Below are 8,389 nucleotides of genomic sequence, written 5' to 3'. Positions count from 1 at the left end.
CACCTGTGCTGCTGCTAATAAACAGCACCTTTATTAACCCAGAAATCTAGCATATGTACAAACATGGGCTTCACTTGTTTTGTGGTTCCAAAGGTTGCACGCTGTCCCTGTTACAAATTTGCGTTGAGGTACTACAACGCAGTGCATTGTCTTTCTTAATTAAGAAGCGTATTGGAAGAAAAAGAGTCTGTCAAAGCTGAATACGCTCTGTCCACGGAAAAAAGTGTCCGGGTAAAAACGTGTCTCACCGGACACTTTTATTCACTAAAAAGTATCTGATCAGACACTTTTTAGAGTAAAAACTGTCGTGTTCTGGAACGAAACGTCTTGTCCACATAGTTTGAATTAGCGGTTAATTTTAAGGGTGATTTGCCTTTTCTTAAGCTATTTTCTCTTTTGGCGTACCTTGCGCAGCGTTACCATTGCCTGTCTTCTGGTACAAAAAAGACCTTAATGGCTAAGCGAACTTAATTTGCTCAAGAATGGTGACTTGGCCTACAGATAAACAAACTTTTAAAGCGCGCTTAATGAACGCAATTTTTCGCAAACTAAAAGAACGGCAACGGCAAGTAAGCAAAAAAGACAAGGTCATCCGTAAAAAATTCATCAAAAGGTACTTTTTGACCCGGGACAGTTGTTTAAGGCATGGTAATGAGAGCACAAGATCGATCTTTTTAACTTAACACCCGCAGAACACGCACATGTCCGCTTTAATAACGGTCAATCACAATAAGCAGAGAGAGAAAGCCGACAACTAAGAAAATTTAGACCGGACGTTTTTCCCAGATCCGGACACTTTTTTCTGTAAAGAAGCGTCTGGCCAGACTCTTTTTACCGGATAAAAGTGTCCGGCCGGAAACCTTTTTGCTCGAATATTTTTTTCCGTGATAGCTCATTCTCAGTTAGAAGAGGGAAAAGTTATTTTACCAGACCTATTAAAAGCTGTTCAATAAGGTTGGGACATGAGAGGAATTCCTTGACATCTTCGACAATTAAAAAAGCGTTGCAAATACGGTTTGCATGTAAGACAGCAGGGTACAACTTACTGCGGGAACAACAACAATCCAAAGAAAGATGTCGGCGATTCCGCTTCAACAAAAGTGGATCTTACGAACATTTGTGTTGTTTAACATTGGACGAAATGTCTATTAAAGCCGGTTATGAGTATGACCCCAGCACTAGCGAAATAGCAGAAACTGTGGTCAAGCAACTCACGGCATTGTGTTTATGCTATCAGGATTGACATCTAAATTGAAAAAGTAGTCGCTAATTTCGAAAACAAGACCGACGGATCCATTTTCAAACATATGGTATAAGAAAGAAATTGCAAATGCAAGGAAAATAGGGCTTCATGTGTGTGCTGTCACAAGCGATATTGGAAGCTCCAACAGAGCAAAATGAGGTAATCTTTTTGACTGGTTGCCAACAGGCCTAGCAACATCACTGAAATTCATCAACTATAATTTTCTCGCTTATTATTTAGTGTAGTGGAAATTGTTAAGAGAACGCAGTCTGACTTCGGTTGTGCCTTACCAGATGTCGCAACAGTTATTCCGGTATTCTGGTTTCTGCTGAGTTCGCCATACACATTGTCTATTCGATCGTTTTGAAAGTGTTTTCTTAATTCGAAGCTCCAGCCGGTGATCTGGACAATCGCAGCTGAAAAGTTGCTGTCATTGCGATTATCAGCACTGTCTGCAAGAATGCCTTACGCAACTGCCCGACTGTCATTTTTGTCTTCTTGCAGAAGAATTGGGGGAAGTTCACGGCGCTGCAAGAGTAAGCGACGTTTCAGAAGTCCAAACTAGTCATAATAACATATTTTTGAGAGAGCAATATTGTGGCGTAAAATGCAAAAAGATATTAAAGATATATATAAGGTTATATATCATAATATGCTGTTGCACGCTGGGTCTGCATAGAGATGATTAAATCCACAATGAGACATCGCAACAAAATGTCTTAGATCGAAATGACAGGAGGTCCTCTTTGGGGTCTCGGGAATGAAGCGTCTTCACAAAGTGGTCCGTGCTGTCAACTCACAGGCCAAGTTTATAGCACGTGACTTTAAACTAAGGCTAATTGAGTTTGAAAATTGCACTTCACTCACCGGCCGAGTTGAGAGATTGTGACTTCCTAACTTAATTTTGCCTTCCCAAGCCAATTAAGTTTGAAAGTCGCATGGTATTAACTTTGCCATCGTGTGCAAGATTCCTTTAGGTTGCGAGTTAATAAAAAAACAATTTATTGTCAGCATTATGCATGAAGGAGTTTTATGTGATAGAGCGTTTCAATTCTTAAGCAGTATGTTTATTAGTGAAGTCTCCATGGCGAAGCGTTTTGATTCAGAGCAAATAGCTCCGCTGGCGGACGCTAATTTTGCTGGAAGAAGTCAATTGAGCGACTGAATACTCCTTCTGACAGACGGGAATGTAGAGCATTGGTTGCCGTCAGTGGACGAAGCGTCATCAGACGCGATTTCCTTGGCGTCTATCCTATTACCGTAATGTGCTCCATATTTTACGCACAGAAACAAAGGAGATGTTCAGAAAACATCCCTTACATATCTAAGTGTTTATCTCAATATATGTTTTCAAATTCAGTAAAATGCTGAGTGAGATAAAGGAGATTGTTTGGATTATCCGTCTCGAGTACGACAAGGCATTCACCTCCGTTTCTGATTTAAAGGCGCTTTGCTACTGTCATTTCATGATTACGACTAATCAGAATAAAGAAGGGAGTTCATCTTCATTTTATACAATGCTACCGTTTGTGCGTCAGCAAATATAGCTGCAGCTGGATTAAAAGGATTGATGGAAGATCGTCTGCCTTGGCTATTCTGGATGTGGTGACTTGCGCACCGGGTAGAACTTGCCGTTAAAGACGCATTGAAGACAACTTTCTTTGGTCAACTGGATAACATGTTTATGCGCATGTATTACCTTTACGAGAACTCGCCTAAAAAGATGAGAGAGCTCAAAGAAATAGTTACTAATCTGAAAGAAGTTTTTCAAATGGAGCCAGGGGTGTGAAGCCTTTTCGGGTGTGCGGTTCACGATGTGTGTCACATGAAGTCGCCGCAATGAAACGAGTTCTCTCCAAGTATGGAGCATATCTCGCTCACATAGAATCTCTGGCGCAGGACAGGTCTGTAAGTGCTGCTCAGCGTGCGAAGCTTACAGGATATCGTAAGAAGTGGTGTGACGCAAAGTTGTTGCTTGGATGCGCCTTTTTCGTGGACTTTCTTAGGCCGTGTACTACGTTTTCAAAATACCTTCAAGCTGACGATATCAATATCCTTGAAGCTGTAACCGGATTCTTTAAAACCTTAAAGGAGCTGGCGAATTTATCAGAAAAACCAGTTGAAGAGTTGCCCACGTTTAAATCTACTATTTCTAAATGAACGAAGAAAGATGGCTCTCGAGTATCAAACCATTTAGCTTCATAAGTTTAATGAAGCGGTCGCATTTTACTCTAATAAGTATGATTATTATAGCAGCCGTGTCAAAGATTGCTTGAAATCTAGGCTGTCATGGAACGATTACATTGACCCAATGAAAGACATTGTAACTGCGTTGTCCACGACAGGATGGGAAAAGTTTTCTGTTGAGAGAACGAAGCCGCTCGGTTAGAGGCCGTACAAAGAGTTGTTCATCAAATTGACACTACATTAAATAAAAAGTGCGAGAGTAGACATTGTAGCAATTGCTCTTTCGTCTTTTGACTACAGGTCTTCGTGGTGAAGATTGTTTACCAGTCCTGACGCTTCAGATTGGGCAAATGCTCTAAAACTCGTTGAACTGTTGTTTACTTTGCCAGCGTCCAATGGTAAGGTTGAACGAATGTTTGCTTTAGTGAGGCTTACAAAAACTGAAAAACGGCATATATGCAGACGGCAACATTAGACGATTTACTAATGATTAAATCGTCCAGTCAAACCGATTGGCAAAAACCTGAAGATTTTGATCCAACTGCGGCGATTACTCTATTGTGGAGTGAATAAAGAAAGACGGCGCCCCTTCCAATCATCACAAAAGTGCTACGGAAAGAGAGAACATGGGAAAAGGAATCGCAGTCATCAAACAAATACCACGAATTTTGAAAAGGGATCGGAGAGCGAGAGTTTTTCAAGTGAAAGCCTAATCGAGGAAGAGGAGGATTTTGTGAAGTTTTGGGACGATATTGACACGGTTTCTTAGACAGTTATGGTAACTAACTGAGGTACCGGGGTATTAATTTTAGTGCCTTTTCGCAATGTTTCTCTTGGCCTAGTTTGTCCAAACTTAACATGTATCTGAATCAATGTCCGACTACTTTATTACTTAATCTGACATACGCCCAAAAATCTAATAAAGCTTATTTCGAAGTCTGCACTGGCCGAATCTTCTTTGTATTGCTTTTCAGAAAAAAATTTGCTTTTCCAGTAGTTCCAGCAGTCAAAGTGTTCATACTAAATAAATAATTGCGATGACGCTTTAGTAGACACTGCGAATAAGCCGGGAAGTGCCTGCGTACACATTTCTGAAAATGTCCAAAAGCTATGCCAATCTGGCCCGGCAGGTCCGGCAGCTGTCGGACCAACATTTTCGTAAAGCAAACAATTATATTGACGTTCTCTTTTACCGTTGGGCAGTCTGACGTGCTAGGTCACATGTAATTAATTAGTTTGCATACATAGGCGTCTTAGTGCGCGCCTACCACGTTTTCTAACGAGGCTGCCTCTGAGTCCTCTACTGATTCTTCGCAGATTTTGGCGATCTTTCACCCTGGAACTTCGTTTGCCTTTCCGAAGCGTTTGTTGGGGTCCGGAGCAAACTTCGTCAAGAGAAGCTATTCGCTCCAACTGGTGAAAAGAATTTCTCTGGCTTCAATATGATATTCGCCTTGACGCAGCATTCGCTCACGTTTGCATGATTGCTTCTCAGAGTAAAAAACTCTCGGCGAGTACGAGAAGAGATCCAGCTTTTATAAAAAATGTGTACACATACTGGAAAAGAGCAGCTACCGCGGTTCGAAAGCATCAGTCCTGAAAGTGTCATAGAGAAGCAGTCCAAGATGTAGTTCTTCCAAGAAAACAAGAGAACGCTGACGCGTTTAGTGAAGAAACTCGTAAGCTAAGAAAAGCGAATCGAAAAGTCTTCATAAAAAATCTTGAGAATCTTTCGCTCAGAGCTACCGGTAGTCACAGAATAAATGAAAAAGGAAAGTTGCGAATACATATCACACGGCATTCAAAATGAATGTCTGGCGTTGCGTATTTTGAGAGATTTTAGAGAAAGAATTCAAACCTTTCTGTTTTTCCGTGATGGCAGAAAAAGCACCGGCATTTCTAATAAAGAGCAGTTCACTATCTGCATTAGATGGGTGACTGATGTTTTAGAGGTACGTGAAGATTTCGTCGGACTTTATTCTGTTGACTGCATAGAGCTGAAACTCTGCTTCGGGTTATAAAGGACACTCTCGTTCGTCTAAAGGGTTCACTGTGTCGATGTCATGAGTCAGTGCTATGACGGTGCGTCAAGTATGACTGGTTCCAAAACAAGTGGGTGTAGCGACACGATTGATTGAGGAAGAAGGTCGTGCTGTATTTGTTTATTGCTTTGGCCGCTCTCTCAATCTTGCCGTTGGAGACAATTTTAAAAGGTCTACAGTTTGTAAATTGGCTTTCAAGAATGCTTAACTATACGGTTCCAACGTGGCTGTCGTTCAAATCAACGTTACCTGCTCATTTGTGATTCATTGACTCTTGCACGCATTGATTGACATCAAATGCATCGGCTTTGATCCAGAAATTGAGTCCAGGTGAGAACTTTCTGCATAGTTCCGTGCCTTTACCTGCAGCCAGAGAAACGTTGTTACGTATAAACATAAACTTGCACGCGATGCTGTAGCTACTTGAATAACAGATATTTTTGAAAATGTGATCACACAACGCTCGGCGTCTTCAGCTGAGGTGTCGATGTTAAGGCTGCAGCATTATTAATTTTTGCCTTAGTCATGAATGAAACGTGTGTGTAACGCTTTGCTTCCTTGTTCACATTACCTGGAACCATCTCATATTGAAAAAGAGGAGGAAAGCACTGCCAGAAAGGACTCCGATGAAGACTCATCCATCGATGCCAAAGTTGTGAAACTTCGTCTCACACCAAACTAGGTAATTCGATGGACAGGTTATCGTCTGCATAAAACCGTAACAATGAAAAGGATATAAAACCGTAAACATGCTTGTGACTTATGCGATGAAGGTCTCCGAGTCGCACTTCAACGATTGGCCGCTGAAGACAAGGCAAGTAAATTATTAATTACATATTTTCGACGCTGATGACCGTGCTTGCGTGCAAGTTTTGCGAAAAAGGCGGTCTGTCTCTTCACGAAATGTCGGAGTCGCGCAAAGGCCTTTGCTCCAGACTTCGCCAGCATTGCACAACGCGCAGACAGGCGACTCTCATATTCGATTCGTCGAGGAAAGTTACGGGAAGCGACCGCGGAAAAATCTGCGACGTGAATCGTCGGGCTACAACGGGTGCCGTTCTAATGGGAACAAGTCACCAAGCGATCGTTCGCTTCTGCGCCGCCTTCGACATGCCGCCGTTTTCATTGCGTGACAGCTGGGACGCTCACGTTGGGCACAAAGGAGTGAACATTATTATTTTGTTTACATATAGGCACACTTATGTACCGGTGGTCTGAAAATTTAGGTTTTCAATTAGTCTGCCATGGCCGCCGTATCATTTCATCGAGAAAAAAGTGGAATCCACCTAGGTGCTATTTTCAATACAAGAAATTGTGTTTAGAATGCTCAATAACGCCACCTGGGCTTGTTGCCGGTCCCCGAACGCGTGGAATCAACGCGACATTGGATATCTTCGGGGTACAGTTCGCGAAGAACGGTCTTGAGCTTTTCGTGCAAACAGTACCTTGGCCCACTTTGCGCAAAGGAGCCGCCCGCGACGTCTTCGCGCCCTTGCCCGGAGCCGTACTAAAAAAATTGTTCGATCGAACGATCGAGCAATGGATCGAGCGAGCGGGAACTCACGCACAAGACATCTGTAAAGGGTGCGTAGATGGTATAAGCCTTTTTTGACAGGATTGTGAGGCGGAAGAGTTAGACAGATACAGTGGGAAAAGGACACAAAAAAGATCGTGGATCAGGAGAAGGATAGAGAGATGCATAGGTTGCGATTTTGTTTCTTATATCAGGGAAACTGCGCCCCCTGAACCCCCACCCTGCGGGGCTCCGGAACCCGCGGGGCCAGGACCCTCCGGGGGGGGGGGGGGGGGGGGGAGGGGGGAGGGGGGAGAATATCGATCACAGAACTTAGCGTACGTTACTTGCTTATGATCTAAGTAGTATCGAGCAGCAGAGATATCATAGATATTAGAGTCGATCTCCCAGGGGTTGGGTTTGACACCTCTTACGACCCTTCAGAGGTGTGCCGTGAGTGATGATATCACCGAAAGTGGGAATCTAATTCAACAATGACCTCACGTTATCCACAGAGAACATGAAGAGTTGACCGACGTCGTAGTAATCCTCAGCACAGTGCGGGGACCGAGTAGAAGGGAAGGAAAGAAGACCGAATAAGATGGCCTCGTTTCCCGAAGACGTATGAACGTATTCGAGGGAATCACACCCGCTAAAGCGAGTGAGGTTCCCATGGTCACATCAATATTTGTGAATTTTTTGTTACATTTCAAGTGATAAACAGATTAATTTTCAAATCCAATTGTCTCCTATAATAAACTTTAGTTTCATTTTTCTCGAATTTATTTGCGCAAATCTGCAAAAAATTCGTCAGTTAAACTTTTGCAAATTTCTCAATATACTGTAACTATATAAGAGCATTGCCTTTCAATCGGTCAGGAAGCATAACTAAGCGATAAAGTGTTGTAGTTAGCTTCAATAGGCTAAATCTCCTCTTCCTAACAGTAACACTCGCCACATACCAGCACTGCGTTTAATTCAATTTTATATTAATTTGTTTTCCGTTAAAAGGAGGTCGATCCCAAAGATCTCCCTCCGTCCTTGGATTCGCTACTGGGTTGTACTCCCGATCTTCCGACATTTTTCTATAACTTCTTGTCAGCCTTGGTCAGAAATCTCGGGCCAGGAGCGAAAGGAATCTATAAGCTAAATGTTGCGTTCAAACGAAGCAGCAAATTGTCGTCTAAGTAGAGAGTCCGTAACGCGAAAGATGCATTCCTTTTTCGACGTGTTCTTTTCCAGCAATTTTGTTTTGGCATTCAACAGGGAAATTACCGTACAACTTTAAAAAAGTTGTTTGTGTGTTGAAAAGAATTTATATACTGAAAAGACTCTTTTTTAAATTCCCATGATCAGTATTACTCTTTGCGAAATAGAAGAACTGGGGGCGAAGCCTGGAGATTA

Source organism: Oscarella lobularis, chromosome 14, assembly GCF_947507565.1.
Source record: "Oscarella lobularis chromosome 14, ooOscLobu1.1, whole genome shotgun sequence".
Classification (NCBI taxonomy): Eukaryota; Metazoa; Porifera; class Homoscleromorpha; order Homosclerophorida; family Oscarellidae; genus Oscarella; species Oscarella lobularis.
Note: the sequence above shows the minus strand (reverse complement) of the source record.